At 45.6% G+C, this 17472-nt stretch overlaps 1 protein-coding gene across 6 annotated transcripts in view; it reads left to right on the top strand.

Annotated features, from left to right (window-relative positions):
- The window catches only part of LMBR1 (limb development membrane protein 1), a 153699-nt gene that overhangs the window by 95194 nt on the left and 41033 nt on the right, over positions 1-17472 (top strand). The gene's annotated exons all lie outside the window — the stretch shown is intronic.

Below are 17472 nucleotides of genomic sequence, written 5' to 3' on the forward strand. Positions count from 1 at the left end.
GCACTTAAAGCAATGACAGCTTAGAAGACATCAGTATTTTCCTAACATTACTTTTCATATAAGCAGCTAGTGTAGTTTCTACAGAGATGTTAAGCAATGATGAATAAGAGGGGAAATAGTACTTGAGATGGTCTATTATAATTTTATATAAATTATTAAATTTGAGAACTATGCACGTGGGAAAATTATTCAAATCTTGAGTGTTCTGATCTTTTATGTCAGTCATCTAGAGTATCAAAATATATGAATAAAGCTGGTGGAAAACAAAACACATCCCTAAAACTAACAAGTGTCAGTTAATATGCACAACTGTCTATTTGCTGTGTCGTCTGAAGCATTTGACGCAGTGTTCTGGGCAGGTTATTCCATTGACTGAGTTATTGATGAATGTTGTTTTTTGCAATTGCTCCCTACCACAGGAGCTGGCTTCCAATTTTTCCCCAGCCGTGCTCAACCCCAGGCCCTACCCGCACTCCACCTTTTCCCCAAGCCCCTGCCCCCTCCCTGCCTCTTCCTGCCCCCCTCCCCCAAGTGCACTCTGTCCCCGCTCCTCCCCCTCCCCTCCGGCGCCTCCCATGCACTGCAGAACAGATGATCTGTGGCGGGCGGGAGGCACTAGGAGGGAGAGGGAGGAGTTGATCAGTGGGGCCACCAGCAGGAGGGAGGTGGTGGGGGATGGAAGCTTGGCTTTCGGTGGGTGCTAAGCACCTACTAATTTTTTTTTCGTGGATGCTCCAGGGCTCCCTACTAATTACAAATTGAAGGAACGTCACTAGATTTGTAGATCAAAATTTTGACAGTGACTTGCACAATACACTTACGCTGCATTTGGCTACTCAGTGAAAATATACCTATATTTTTACATTAATTTCATGCAAGCCCAAACCCAGAAATCATTCAGATCCACTCCTATGTCAGTATCTTTTCTGCTGTACTGTCACTGTAAACTGGAGGAAGTCCTCTGACATTTTGGAAGTACTTTTAGGAAAGTGGTTTCAGAGGGGTAGCCGTGTTAGTCTGAATCAGCAAAAACAACGAGGAGTCCTTGTGGCACATTTGTTAGTCTCTAGGGTGCCACAAGGACTCCTTGGTTTTTTTTAAGGCTTTCCTTTAGTCACTGTTCCTTTTTCCATTGTTTCACATGCAGTCTTTAACTTCTAAATTGGTGCACTTTGTCAAATTATTGTCTTTTCTGACAAAAGTACTCAATGAGCTATTTTTGAATAGTTTTGCTTGTGTTCTGTGCATTTTTGGACCAAATTTGAGTATTAATCTGTTCATGAGTCATATGTGATAGTGTAGAATTAACGTTTAGAGTAAACGGGAACTTGTAAACCCTGTATCTTTAAAAGCTGGTTTTAGGTTGAAATCTCCATCCAAGACAATTGATATGTAAATCATGGTAATTAAAGTTAGCAAAAATGGCAGCTGTTATTGCAGTGGCAGATAAAATGTGAAGGTGGATGAGATGAACTACTATGGTATGAATTTACTTTCAAAGGAACTGTTTTAAGTGGTTTAAAAAGGAACAGGAAAAACAGGAACACCAAACCTGTTTACCCAAAGGCATTGCTTATAATAGTGAATGACTTTAAAAATGTACAATGGATATAGTGTGAAAAGACAGATGGTTATATCCTTTTCTGCAGGTATAGCACTTCTGGGGTAATGTCAGTTATGATTAGTCAGGCACATCAAAGAAACCTGGAAAAGTATAAAAGGGCTATGGGAGAGATAAAAGGGGAAGGGAAAGCACGAGATGCCTGAAACCAGAAACTGTGACTGAGATGCTACCTGGCTGAGAGAGTTGGTGAAGAGAAAGGAGTCACCACTAGAAATGTAAAATCTTTTACTTTGTTTCAGTTAAACACAAGGAATGCCTGCCTGGTTTAGTTGTTCTTCAAGTGATTGCACATGTCCATTCCACTCCTGGTGCCAGTTCACCTAGCACGTGGCCATCAGAAATTTTTTCCCTCAGCAGTACTAGTTGGGTGGCTCAAGCTTCCCCTGTGGCTGTGCATTACTGCATGCAGGTATTAAGGGCAGAGCCCCCCCCACCTCCCCAGCCCTCCTCGTTTCCTTCTTACCACCCGTGATGGTCGTTGAAACCCTGTTCTATACCAGAATAGTTTTTTCTCTCAGCCTTTGTGAACATTTTGTGTGTGTGTGTGTAGTTAGTCTAGTCTTTAGTGTTGTTATGATAGTTAATAAGTTTTAGCTGTTATATTTTTTTAAAAAGTTTTTCAGTCTTGTTTTATTTTCCCATTTGCGGTTTTTTAATTCATGGTACTGCGGTACGCCCTGGTGACTGGGATTCAGGCTGTGTGCTTCTGGCTCTAAATCTGTGCCAGTGAGTGACGCGCACAATAGCTGCCTGAGGTCGACTGGTGTCAGATTTGTAGGGAGTTCAAATCTAGGACAAAAAAGGCTCCAGCTCCACAAGGGGCACTGTTGAGCCTTGTGTCGGAAGTCACAGTCAGTTTCTTTGGCACTGCAGCAAGAGACCATCTTGATGCCAACTACCCCTGGAGGCATTGTCCAGTGATATGTCCTTAAGGTTGTTGAAGGTCCTAGTCGAATTATACCTTCAACTGCAGGACCCCATTCCCCCCGGGATCTAAACTTAGTATTGTCAAGACTTACAGGACCCCCATTTGAACCATTGGCTACCTGTGTGGTGCTGCATCTATCATTGTAGGTGACATTTTTGGAGACTGTTACCTTGGCCAGAAGAGTAGGGGAGCTGGCGCATTCATATATGATCTTTTTTTAAGGATAAGGTTTACCTGCATCCTCATCCGAAGTTTGTTCCAAAGGTGGTTTTCTTTCTCCACATCAACCAACCAATTTATGTGACTGTATTCTACCCAAAATCACATGTGACGAGGGAGGAAGAGCGTTTGCATGCCTTGGACATCAGAAGAGCCTTGACATTTTACCTGGACAGAAACAGACGATTTTGTAAATCCTCCCAGCTGTTTGTAGCGGTGGTAACACAGACGATCAGTCTCCACCCATAGAATTTGTTCCTGGATCGCATCTTGCATATGCACGTGTTACGATTTGGCTAATGTTGCTCCACCAGCAGAGTCACAGCTCTTTCAACAAGGTCACAGTGGCCTCGGCAGCCCTTTTGTCGCACATTCCAATTGCAGACCTTTGTAGAGCGGTAACCTGGGTTCACATATGTCTTCCACTATGCTGTGGCTCAAGACTCCAGCGACTGTGCTAGAGTGGGATGAGTTGACAGCTTGTGAGTCACCAAGAATGGAATGCACATGTGCAGTCACTTGAAGAGAAAATGATTACTAACCTGTTCTGTAATTCAAGATGTGTTCCATGTGCCAATTCCGTGACCCGCCCTCCTACCTTTTTTCGTTGGAGTTACAGCAAGAAGGAACTGAATGGGGAGCTGGGCAGCTCTGCCCTTTATACCTGTATACAGTGGCATGTGGCAACAAGGGGAGCTTGACCTGCTCAACAGGTGTCACTGAGGGGAAAAAAATTTTGATGGCCATGGGCTGGGTGCACCAACAGGAAGACTGGAATAGACATGTGAATGCATCTTGAAGTGTAAAATTGGATATTATGCAGAACAATTGTTTTGTGTTGATCTACTTTTTCCTCTATTTCAAAGTCCAGAATATTACTTTTATCTCAGATTTTAATGCCTTGTTGTTAATTATATTTCTTGAATTTTAAGCTGATTAGAAATTGCCTGCAAGCCACCCTGGAAGGTAAAACAACCTTCAGCTGATAAAAGTAGGAAGGGTGTCTGAAGCCTACCGTACTTGAAATTTTCAATTAAAAGGGCACAGAATAGGGAGTTTCTCCCATAAGGTGTATTTGCAGGGTTATGGTTTGATAGATGCATAAAAAATGCTTAATAAACTCTGTTCTTGTCCATGTTTAAGGAGTAAAGGTAACAATGACAATAAAATAATGCTCTGCACCATCCAGTAGCAAGTATTGCCTCTGATCTTGTACTTGGTTTCTCACAATCTCTCAATGGCTCAACTGATTGCAAATATTTGATCTTCCACTAGTTCCTACCAGGAAGTTTATTGACAGCGGTGTTTTGTTATTTTTCATGCCATCATATGAGTGTCTGTTAGCTCTTTATTAAAGCTCGTCAAGGGACTTTTGATTAACATCTTCAACTTTTGTGAGCTACAGCCACCTTCTTATTGACCAAAAAACTTGTAGTATATTCAGTAATTACCTTCTGCCTACTGAAGTAAACTATTTAAAAGTGGCCATGACAAATGTATCACTTCTTTGTAGCTTAACATTTTCGGTGGCATAAGTTAGAGCATAGGTGTGATCTAAGAGTGCACCAAAATAGTCTGACATTCTTGGACACTCATTTTGATATACATGAACTGTCCAATATACCTTGAAAAGTGTTGAGGAATTGTTGGGGAAGGCTCATCAGGCAGATAGACTGCTGAATCTGAGCAAGTGTCAATAGGATGTGAGAAGCAGAGAATTCAATTCTTGACGATGGAGAAAACGTTGAAGTGGGATCCAGATGAAAAGAATGCAACCTCCTGATCAGATGCAGATTGAAGAAGTGTCTTGGCACTATTGCTGTTTATCTATAGCAGCTGGGAATTCTGATACAATCCCCACGTTTCAGACTTTCATCACAAGTGAACGATGAACATTTTTTAATTGAGGGTCAATATAATCTTGGCCAAATCCTGTAGCTGCTTTCCACAACCGACCGTAATCACTTCAGTTTCAGCTAGGTTGTGTCTCATCTGTTTTGCTCTGATTCATACCCTAATCTCACCCAGACTTTGGGAAAGTCACTCAGCTGAACACTTCAACTAGAATTAAGAAATTCTCTCTTAAAAGGAAAAAGATTGACTGCAGGTGCACCACTTAGAGTTATGCTCTACAGACCTCCATTGTAGTATAATTCTTGTTTTGCCAGTCTTTTGAGCATCCTCCTGCATCTCAGAGGGAATGGGAGGTTTGTGTTAACGTTTTAAGGTCCACCAGAGCAACCTCCTCTCAACCCTGAAGAGTAGACCTTTTCCACAAGTCCAGAAAGAATAAATTCCCATGAAATTTGGAGGTTGAGGAAACTTGAGCCTGTTTATTCATAGAGCATTAGTAATAGGGAAATGTTTCAGCTAGAGTTGACTTAGGGTATGTCTACACTATGAAATTAAGTCAAATTTATAGAAGTCGGTTTTGTAGAAAGCGTTTTTATACAGTCGATTGTGTGTGTCCCCACACAAATGCTCTAAGTGCATGTAATTGGCGGAGTGTGTCCACAGTACCGAGGCAACCGTCGACTTCCGGAGCATTGCATTGTGGGTAGCTATCCCACAGTTCCCGCAGTCTCTGCCGCCCATTTGAATTCTGGGTACATTTGAATCCCAGTGCCTGATGGGGCTAAAACATTGTCGCGGGTGGTTCTGGGTACATATCGTCAGGCCCCCCCTTCCCTCCCTCCCTCCATGAAAGCAAGGGCAGACAATCGTTTTGCCCCTTTTTTCTTGAGTTACCTGTGCAGACGCCATACCACGGCAATCATGGAGCCCGCTCAGCTAACTGTCACTGTATGTCTCCTGGGTGCTGGCAGACGCGGTACTGCATTGCTATGCAGCAACAGTTTATTGCCTTTTGGCAGCAGACAGTGCAGTATGACTGGTAGCCATCGTTGACGTAGTCCAGGGTGCTCTTTTAACCGACCTTGATGAGGTCAGGGGCGCCTGGGCAAATATGGGAGTGACTCAGCCAAGTCATTTCCCTTTTAAGTTTCGTTTCATGGCAATTCAGCCCTACCGGCAGTGCACTGTCTTTTAATCTGCAGCCAGCAGAAGACGATGGCCAGCAGTCATACTGCACCGTCTTCTGCCGAGCATTCAGGAGATGATGATGGCTGGTCGTACTGCATAGTCTGCTGCTAGCAAGATGTATAAAGATAGATGAAGTGGATCAAAACAAGAAATAGACCAGATTTGTTTTGTATTCATTTTCTCCTCCCTCCCTCCATGAAATCAACGGCCTGCTAAACCCAGTTTTGAGTTCTATCCTTGAGGGGGCCATTCTGTTTCTCGCAAAGCCACCCCCTTTGTTTGTTGATTTTAATTCCCTGTAAGCCAACCCTGTAAGCCATGTCATGAGTCGCCCCTCCCTCCGTCAGAGCAACGGTAGACAATCGTTCCGTGCCTTATTTCTGTGCAGACACCATACCACGGCAAGCATGGAGCTCACTCAGATCACTTTGGCAATTAGGAGCACATTAAACACCACACGCATTATCCAGCAGTATATGCAGCACCAGAACCTGGCAAAGCGAAACCGGGCGAGTAGGCGACGTCAGCGCGGTGACGTGAGTGATGAGGGCATGGACACAGACTTCTCTCAAAGCACAGGGCCCTGGCAATGCGGGCATCATGGTGCTAATGGGGCAGGTTCATGCGGTGGAACGCCGATTCTGGGCCTGGGAAACAAGCACAGACTGGTGGGACCGCATAGTATTGCAGGTCTGGGACAATTCCCAGTGGCTGTGAAACTTTTGCATGCGTAAGGGCATGGAACTTTGTGACTTGCTTTCCCCTTCCCTGAAGCGCATGAATACCAAGATGAGAGCAGCCCTCACAGTTGAGAAGCGAGTGGCAATAGCCCTATGGAAGCTTGCGACACCAGACAGCTACTGGTCAGTCGGGAATCAATTTGGAGTGTGGGGGCTGCTGTGATGCAAGTAGCCAACGCAATCAAATATCTGCTGATACCAAGGATAGCGACCCTGGGAAATATGCAGGTCATAGTGGATGGCTTTGCTGCAATGGGATTCCCTAACTGTGGTGGGGCCATAGACGGAACCCATATCCCTTTCTTGGCACTGGAGCACCAAGCCGGCGAGTACATAAACCGTAAGGGGTACTTTTCAATAGTGCTGCAAGCTCTGGTGGATCACAAGGGACATTTCACCAACATCAACGTGGGATGGCCGGGAAAGGTACATGACGCTCGCATCTTCAGGAACTCTGGTCTGTTTCAAAAGCTGCAGGAAGGGACTTTATTCCCAGACCAGAAAATAACCGTTGGGAATGTTGAAATGCCTATAGTTATCCTTTGGGACCCAGCCTACCCCTTAATGCCATGGCTCATGAAGCCATACACAGGCACCCTGGACAGTAGTCAGGAGCTGTTCAATTACAGGCTGAGCAAGTGCAGAATGGTGGTAGAATGTGCATTTGGAGGTTTAAAAGCGCGCTGGCGCAGTTTACTGACTCGGTTAGACCTCAGCAAAACCAATATTCCCACTGTTATTACTGCTTGCTGTGTGCGCCGCAATATCTGTGAGAGTAAGGGGGAGACGTTTATGGCAGGATGGGAGGTTGAGGCAAATCGCCTGGCCGCTGGTTACCTGCAGCCAGACACCAGGGCGGTTAGAAGAGCACAGGAGGGTGCGGTGTGCATCAGAAAAGCTTTGAAAACCAATTTCGTGACTGGCCAGGCTACGGTGTAAAAGTTCTTTGTTTCTCCTTGATGAAACCCCCCCGTCCCTTGGTTCACTCTACTTCCCTGTAAGCTAACCACCCTCCCCTCCTCCCTTCGATCACTGCTTGCAGAGGCAATAAAGTCATTGTTGCTTCACATTCATGCATTCTTTATTAATTCATCACACAAATAGGGGGATAACTACCAAGGTAGCCCAGGAGGGGTGGTGGAGGAGGGAAGGACAAGGCCACACAGCACTTTAAAAGTTTAAAACTTTAAAACTTATTGAATGCCAGCCTTCTGTTGCTTGTGCAATTCTCTGGGGTGGAATGGCTGGGTGGCCGGAGGCCCCCGCACCACGTTCTTGGGCGTCTGGGTGAGGAGGCTATGGAACTTGGGGAGGAGGGTGGTTGGTTACACAGCGGCTGTAGCGGTGGTCTGTGCTCCAGCTGCGTTTCCTGCAGCTCAGCAATATGCTGGAGCATATTAGTTTGATCCTCCAGCAGCCTCAGCATTGAATGTTGCTTCCTCTCATCACACTGCCACCACCTTTCAGCTTCAGCCCTCTCTTCAGCCCGCCACTTCTACTCCTGGTCATTTTGTGCTTTCCTGCACTCTGACATTGTCTGCCTCTCCGCATTCGTCTGTGCTCTGTCAGTGTGGGAGGACAGCATGAGCTCAGAGAACATTTCACCACAAGTGCGTTTTTTTTGCCGGCTGATCTTCACTAGCCTCTGGGAAGGAGAAGATCCTGGGATCCTTGAAACACATGCAGCTGGTGGAGGAAAAAAAAGGGGACAGTGATATTTAAAGACACATTTTATAGAACAGTGGGTACCCTCTTTCACGGTAAACCTTGCTGTTAACATTACATACGTAGTACATGTGCTTTTGTTCCTCGGTCACATTTTGCCTCCCCACACCGCGTGGCTATCCCCTCATCCCTCCCCCCTCCCTGTGGCTAACAGCGGGGAACATTTCTTTTCAGCTATAGGCAAACAGCCCAGCAGGAATAGGCACCTCTGAATGTCCCCTTAGAAAAGTACCCTGTTTCAACCAGGTTACCATGAATGATATCCCTCTCCTGAGGATAACACAGAGAGATAAAAAACGGATGTTCTTTGAACGCCAACAAACATACACTGCAATGCTTTGTTCTACAATGATTCCCGAGTACGTGCTACTGGCCTGGAGTGGTAAAGTGTCCTACCATGGTGGACGGAATAAGGCTGTCCTCCCCAGAAACCTTTTGCAAAGGCTTTGGGAGTACATCCAGGAGAGCCACGAATGCCAGGGCAAATTAATCATTAAACATACTTGCGTTTAAACCATGTATAGTATTTTAAAAGGTACACTCACCAGAGGTCCCTTCTCCGCCTGGCGAGTCCGGGAGGCAGGCTTGGGTGGGTTCGGGGGGTACTGGCTCCAGGTCCAGGGTGAGAAACAGTTCCTGGCTGTCGGGAAAACCGGTTTGTGCACGTGCTTGCTGTGAGCTATCTACAACCTCATCATCATCATCTTCCTCGTCCCCAAAACCCGCTTCCGTGTTGCCTTCATCTCCACTGAAGGAGTCAAACAACACGGCTGGGGTAGTGGTGGCTGAACCCCCTAAAATGGCATGCAGCTCATCATAAAAGTGGCCTGTTTGGGGCTTTGACCCGGAGTGGCCGTTTGCCTCTCTGGTTTTCTGATAGGCTTGCCTCAGCTCCTTAAGTCTCACGTGGCACTGCTTCAGGTCCCTGTTATGGCCTCTGTCCTTCATGCCCTGGGAGATTTTGATAAATGTTTTGGCATTTCGAAAATTGGAACGGAGTTCTGATAGCATGGACTCCTCTCCCCATACAGCGATCAGATCCCGTACCTCCTGTTTGGTCCACGCTGGAGCTCTATTGCGATTCTGGGGCTCCATCATGGTGAGCTCTGCACTCACCTACAGCTTGCCACTCTGACCAAACAGGAAATTGAAATTCAAAAGTTCGCGGGCCTTTTCCTGTCTACCTGGCCAGTGCATCTGAGTTGAGAGTGTTGTCCAGAGCGGTCACAATGGAGCACTCTGGGATAGCTCCCGGAGGCCAATACCGTCTAATTGCATCCACAGTACCCCAAATTTGACCCGGCAAGGCCGATTTCAGCGCTAATCCCCTTGTTGAGGGTGGAGTAAGGAAATCTATTTTAAGAGACCTTCAAGTCGAAAAAAGGGCTTCGTTGTGTGGATGGGTGCAAGGTTAAATCGATTTAACGCTGCTCAACTCCTAGTGTAGACCCAGGCTTAATGGTTAAGTCTCTCTGAAGTAAAAAAGTCTTAGACCATTTTTATCTCTGAATCCAGGAGTTTAGAAGAGGAGTCTAGAATGCCCTCTCAATGTCTAAAAACCAGATTATCTTGAATGCCTCCTTGAAGGGCTCTGTGCTTCCCTCTAATCTCATCATTTTTTTTCTCATGACCAAATCGAGCTTCATAGTATTGCACATGCTTTGCCTCTAATACTTCTCTGAAGAGCACAGATGGAGATTCATAATTTTACCAAAACTGCTCCCTTCCAGCTGTGACTCTTTTGGGCCAAATCTTATGCTGGTTAAACTGGTATATCTTGTTTGAAACGAATGGAACTATGCCAATTTACGTCAACCGAGGATCAAGTCCTGCATATTTACTGTAGTCAGAGTTAAAAGGTAAATACTGTGCATGGAAATTTTGTTCGAATTTTGAACGTTTTTGCTCTCCAGTAACTGAACGCTGAAGTTTCCAATTTCATACTTAACATAGGCTATTCCTGGGTTTAAAAAAAAAAAGTCTTAGCTAGATTTAGCACAGTCAAAATTAGTTATGGGAGATTGAAAACCAGCTACTGTTCACTTTCAGAAGGAAATCTTCAGATTTTAAAAAACTTCAAACCCAATTGCTGTTTAGTAAAGACCATTTGTTGTCTGTTGGTACCAGTCGGGGAAGTCTGCTTTCTTGGCAGTCTGCTTCCATGATGACGCAAAGATGTCAACCTTGATGCTGGAGACATCCCCCAAGGCATTCAATACAGCCAGTGAAGAGGCTGATACAGAAGGCCAGTTGCATCTAGATCAGGCTTCCCAATCCTTGGATCTGCTCTTGACAGAAAGTCTTCTGTGAGAGTAGGAACAGTTTCTGGAGGAGGCCCTGGACTCTCTGAAGTGGGAGACCCAGGAACCCACTTTGGATTCTGACAAGGAGTAAGATTACTCCAAAAGCCATGGTAGTGAGGTACCGAGAGAAGTCCTTGGAGGCCAGGAACTAGATCTATGTCAATACTGTGGTACTAATGGCAGCATTGAAAGTTTTCTGGTTATATCAGTGCCATGTGATGAGGTTAAGCTGGTATTGGGGTCCCAGACATGCTCGTTAAAGAAGCCAGTAAGGGCAGTACCAGACCTGAGACTGATGGGGCCACCAGAGACCACGGAACATGCAACGGTGCTGGTGGAGGATCTTTGTCCAAAATCAGCAGTGATGGTGGTACCAAAGGCACAATAGATCTCTCACAGCCACGTAGGCCTCTAGTGGTGTTGGCACCAAAATGGATTGTTGCTCCTCCATAAGCAGTGATAAAATGGATCGACTGATGTCACCAAGGAAGTAGCTGCCCTCGATAGAGTCAACTGCTCAGCTCTTTGAGAGCCACTGTGAGCTGGTTCTGGGGAGCAGCAAGCCAAACAGTGCACTCTACCATCAGTGCCAAAATGGCCTTCTGCTGCAGAGAAGTTCCATTTTGAGGGCTTCAGAGAAGTTGATGCAGTCTTCTTATGCTTCAGAGGACGGGAGTGGTCAGAGCTATTATGCCTTGAAGAGGATGGCCCTGATGAAGAAAATCTCCTATGGTCTCTGTCTGCTGGCAAGACTGGGAGAGCACTCCTAGAAGGAGTGGTCAGTGATCTCCCTTTTACCATTCAAGGGGATTCTGATGCTGGGAGAAGCCTCCAGGAAAATTATATCCAAGGTATTCTTCTCTCTGCTTCTTTATTCTAGATTTGAAGCCCCAGCAGATCGGATACCTATCTCTGATATGAATCTAACCCCAAACTTTAAGCAGTGAGAGTGTAGGCCACTAACAGACATTGGTTTATGACAGTCAGAGCAGGGTTTAAAGCCAGGGGACCTCGGCATAGGTTCTACACGATAGGTGTGGACCAGAGGCCTCCGGAGCCTAATAAAAGAAAAGGGAAAAAAATCAAATAAAGAAACAAGGATGTTCAAAGGGCAGAACAAGCACCATCAGTTTAAAAAGGCTAACTGTAAGCGACTTTGTCCACAGAGGACAAAGCTGTAAAGTACAAATATGCTCCAACTGGACCACAGACAGTAAGAAGGAACTGAAGGAGGGGGTGGGAAAGCTCCTCTTATTATAGCCTCAGGTGAGAGCATGAAGAAACCAGGGCACAAATGGGGCTGCTCCTGTGGGTACCACCAGGGAAAAGTATTCAGTATCAGTGCATAAGATGAGCACACACCTACAGAATAATGGACAAAGGCAAGCACTCAAAGAAGAACTTACCCCTTCACGCTTCCTTCTGCCCTTATCACCTTCACCCACCCCTCATTACCTTCTATCCCTATTTTTGTCTTAAGCAACTTTTAAGAACATAAGAATGGCCATATTGGGTCAGACCAATGGTCCATCTAACCCAGTATCATGTCTTCCAAAAGTGGCTGGTGCCAGATGCTTCAGAGGGAGTGAACAGAACAGGGCACTTTATCGAGTGATCCACTCAGTCATCCAGTCCTAGCTTCTAGCAGTCAGAAGTTTAGGGACACCCAAAGCAAGGGGTTGCATCGCTGACCATCTTGGCTAATAGCCAGTGATAGACCTATTCTCCGTGAACTTTTCTAATTCTTTTTTTAACCCTATTATGAGTTTGGCCTTCACAACAAGTTCCACAGGTTCACTGTGTTCTGTATGAAGAAGTACTTCCTTATGTTTGTTTTAAACCTGCTGCCTATTAATTTCATGAGGTGACCTCTGGTTCTTTTATTACGTGAAGGGGTAAATAACATTTTCTTATTCACTTTCTCCACACCATTTGTGATTTTATATCCTGTCTCCCCTCAGCAGTCTCTTTGTCCAAGATGAACAGTCCATCTTTTTAATCTCACTTCATGAAAACTGTTCCATGCCCCTAATCATTTTTGTTGCCCTTCTCTGTACTTTCCCCAATTCTAATATATCTTTTTTGAGATGGGGTGACCAGAACGGCATTCAGTATTCAAGCCCTGGGCATACGATGGATTTATATAGTGGCACCGTGGTATTTTCTATCTCTATGTCCCTTTGCTAATGGTTCCTAACATTCTGTCAGGGTTTTTTTTGCTTTGTTTTGTTTTTTTTTTAAACTGCACATTGAGCAGATGGGTTTTAGAGAACTATCCACAATGACTCCAAGATCTTTTTGGAGTGGTAACAACTAATTTAGACCCCATCATTTTTTATGTACAGTGAGTATTTCTTTTTTCCAGTGTGCATTACTTTGCACTTATCAACATTGAATTTCATCTGCCATTTTGTTGCCCCCTCCCCCAGTTTGTCAGATCCCTTTGTAACTTTGCAGTCATCTTTGGACTTCACTATCTTGAGTAATTTTGTGTCACCTGCAGATTTTGCCACCTCACTGTGTACACCCTTTTCCAGATCATTTATGAATATTTTGATGTTCCATGTGGTTTCCCTTGCTTCTTTTCTACCCCTCTCTAGATTCAGGAGATTGGTATGCTTCCCTAAATTTATAGGATGCCTACTTCCGTGCGGCAATTTGCCTTGGCCAAAGGCAGTTCCTAAGGCTTGTGATAGGTGGAAAAACTGTACCAGTTAACCATTCCATCCTTTGGACTATCATATTTCACCAAATATGACTGTGGTGGCAGCCTGTCTCCACTGGGGGCATCCCTACCTGGACAGCTGGTTGGTATGGGATCACTCCTGTGATCAGGTAGGGATGAGTATCCATCCAATTCTCCATTTGTTCAGCAGCTTGTGCCTGAAAACAAACAGAGAAAATCCAATTAGATGATGAGTTCATTGGGGTGGTCCTGGATTCGACCTCAGCCAGGGCTTACCTGCCTCTTCCCAGGTTCCTGTCTATAGCGGCCCTCTGTGTGTCACTCAGAACACCCATGAACCACAGTGAGGAATTGCCTCAGGCACGTAGGTCCCATGGCTGCTTGTATATGTGACCCTTCACGCTAGGCTGCACTTCTGGGGAATGCAGACATGGCTCAAGTCAATCTACCACCCTTATGTTCACAAACTGGACAAGTTAGTATTCATCCCAGACAGGGTGTTACTGTCTCTGAATTGTTGGATGAGTCAGGAGAATATGTGAGGGGAAAAATCATTCTCTCCATTTCTCCCTCCTATGACTTTGATGACAGATGCTTCAGCCATGGGGTTGGAGAGCTCATTTGGGTGATTTCAAGCTCAGGCCTTGTGGGGCACCCATGAGGCAAGGTTATATATAAACATTCTCGAATTTTATGCAGTATTCCAAGCATGGCAACAGTTCCTGCCGCACATTCAGGGCCATCAAGGCATCTCACCTGCTGGGAGTTCAGAATAGCTTGGTAGACCACATGAGCAGGTCCTTCAGTCTGGATCGTGAATAGTTTCTCAATATAGCTGTTCCAAGATTAATGTTTTGGTTAGGATAATTTTTGACAGTGGATCACAACTCAACAAAACAGGAAATGTCCCCAGTTCTGTCCAAGAGTAGGTCACAATCCCGCTTTCCTGTATGCTTTCCTGTTCCTGTGAGACATAGGCTTGCTGTATGTGTGACACACTTTCCCCATGTTATTGTCAAGCTGAAGCAAGAATGAGGCAGAACAATCCTCATAGCTCCAGCCTGGACAAGGCAGCCTTGTGCTTGGACCTGCAGAGGCTATCCACCCTTGCGTCTGCCATGAAGAAAAGACTAGATATCCCAGAATCTCGGGCAAGTGTTGCATCTCAGGTGCTACACCTCACAATGTGGTTCATCCATGGTTAAACATAGAGGAGGGGCACTGGTCAGTGTCAGTCCAGACTCTCTCGCTTGATAGCTGGAAGCCTTCTACAAGAGTTACTTACCTTCTTAAATTGAAGCATTTCTCCATCTGGGCAGCTAGCCACAGTGACTTTCCTACACAGCCTATAGTCTAGAATTCTTTGAATCATTTTTTACATCTCAAAGAGTCAGGCTAGTAGTTAGTTCTATTAAGGCACACCTGGCAGCAATTTCAGCTTTTCACCCATGTATTTATGGTAATAATGTTCTCTCCAATCCTATGACAATCAGATTCCTAAATTAGGCTGTTTCACCTGTCAGGGGTCCAGCTCCACCTTTGGACTTAAATATAGTCCTGTCTGCCCTTATGTGGGTCGTCCATTTGAGCCCTTAGGTTCCTGCTTTTTGTTATACCTCTTAGCAAAAGTGGCCATCTCAGTGGGCATCAATTGTGCTAGAAGAGTGGGAGAACTTTTGCATGATTGGTAACAGATTCCCCATATATTATATTGTACATGGACAAGGTGCAGCCTAGGCTGTAATGTAAGGATTCCCACCCCCACCCCGATGGTATCTGATTCCCACCTGAATCAGTCCATATACTTGTAGGTCTTTTTTCAAAAGCCACATGCTCACAGGGATGAATAAAAGCTGTATACTTTAGATGTGCACTGAGCCTTAGCATTTTACCTGGACAGAGCAAAGTCCTTTGGAATGTCTTCCCAGTTCTTCATATCCTATGCAGGTTAAATGAAAGGTCATCCTATTACAGCTGAATGACACTCTAAATCAGAGGTGGGCAAACTATGGCCCACGGGCCACATCTGGCCCGTGGGACCATCCTGCCCAGCTCCTGAGCTCCCGGCCGGAGAGGCTAGCCCCCGGCCCCTCCCTGGGTGTCTCCCTCCCCAGCAGCCATGCTGCTGGGGGGCAGCACTCTGGGTGGCGGGGCTGCGAGCTCCTGCGGGGCAGCACGGTGGTGTGGCTGGCTTCGGCCAGGTGGCGGGGCTGCCAGACATGCTGCTCTGAGCGGCATGGTAAGGGGGCTGGAGCGTTGGATAAGGGGCAGGGGGTCAGTTGGATGGGGTAGAGGTTCTGGGGTGGGGGCGGTCGGGGAACGGGGGGGAGGTTGGATAGGCATGGGAGTCCCGGGGGGCCTGTAAGGGGGCGGGGTGTGGATAAGGTTTGGGGCTGTCAGGGGGCAGGGGGGGATGGAGAGGGAGTGGGGTCCTGGAGGGGCGGTTAGGGTAGGGGGGTCTTGGGAGGAGGCATTCAGGGGACAAGGAGCAGGGGGGTGGTTGGAGGTTCTGAGGGGGGCAGTCAGGGGACGGGAAGTGGGAGGGGGTCAGATAGGGGGCGGGGGCCAGGCTGTTTGGGGAGGCACAGCCTTCCCTACCCGGCCCTCCATACAGTTTTGCAACCCCGATGTGGCTCTCGGGCCAAAAAGTTTGCCCGCCCCTGCTCTAAATGGATACCAGCTACATTGTTATGTGCTATGCTGCCAAAGATAGCTCGTCATCTGTGAAGTTATCAGTATGCAGTGTTGTTGTAGCCATATTTGTCCCAGAATATTAGAGAGACAAGATGGGTGAGGTAAAATCTTTTACTGGACCTGGTCAGAGCACTCCTCCTTTCATGGCATTTGTGGGCAATGTCCCTACTGTAGATGTGTGCAGAGCAGCAACGTGGTTCTTAAGTGTTCCTCCAAAAACTCTTGTGATGAGACTCCTAGCCTCAACTCCATTAATAGTAGCTTGGAAATCACCTATGGCGTAATGGACATATACAAATACTCGAAGAAGTGATTACTCACTTTCCTGTAACTGTTTTCTTAGAGAGATGTTGCACAGGTCTATTATATGACCCACCCTCCTTCCCCAACCCATTGTAGTCTATCATTAGGATCCCAGCACGAATGAACTGAAGGAGCGGTGGGATGGATCCAGCTTTTATACTCTCAGTTGGAAGCACAAAGCAATTGGGATGTGTGTGGGGCTGCCACTACGGGTACTGTTTGGGAAATCTTTGGCAGGAGCACAAGACGCATGCACACTTATGGTGTAATGGATATATATATGCAACACATCTCAAACAATGGTTACAGAAGGCGAGTAGCTGTTTCTTTTTCACTGGTAACTAGAGTTCTTAGAGTAGATTTTTCAGTACAGGTTCACACACCTGGGGTGCACATGTGCACACAACAGAAGGCAGAATCCTCAGACAGGCCCTGACCACAGCAGGATTGAGGGTAGTAGGGGACCTGTATTGAAAATCCTCAAAGGAGAAGGTTTCTTCGGGAAATCCAAGAAAATTAAATATAAAAGCTGTTAATGTAATCGCAGGGCTACTTACATTATGTTAGGGATGTGTAAAGAAAAATTTTAGGTTCTCACAGTAATACTAACATTTATTATTGAGTAGACTGCTCATTGTATTCTCTTGTATATTCTGTTTAAATTTGCGAACTTAACAATGCATTAATACAGCCTTTTACACTTTGTGCGTGTATGTATCATAGAAATCTTTTTATATGCTTGTGTGGTGCATGTTTATTCAAGATGAAGTGTGTTCCACCCAATGTTGGGCACATTAGAAGTCTGATGTAATTGCAGCAACGATATGTGGCTAGATAGAGAGTGAGTAGTACTCTAACTGTACACTTGAGGGCTCTGTAGACTGTGAGGAATGGTGCAGAAGCAATTACAGTTGAAGACTGTTTTAGGTAGATTGGTGCATTGTACCTGTGCAGGGTTTAATGTTGGCTGGGCTATTTGGCTATTTGCCAAATTTCCTTTGATTGGAATCATAGATAAAAATTTGCCAATCCACTTTGTTGGCTGAAAGTATTAGAAAAGTAATCCATCTTTTAAAACTGTCCTAGCAAAATCATGAGGTATAAAAAATTCTTTCTAGAATGGGATTAATGAGAACTGTAAAGCTTAAATAATTTTAAACAATTTTCTGTGGTTTTAAGGGAAAAAAGCTAGTCTAGGCAGTATGAAG

The sequence above is a fragment of the Chelonia mydas genome, chromosome 2, assembly GCF_015237465.2.
Source record: "Chelonia mydas isolate rCheMyd1 chromosome 2, rCheMyd1.pri.v2, whole genome shotgun sequence".
NCBI lineage: Eukaryota > Metazoa > Chordata > Testudines > Cheloniidae > Chelonia > Chelonia mydas.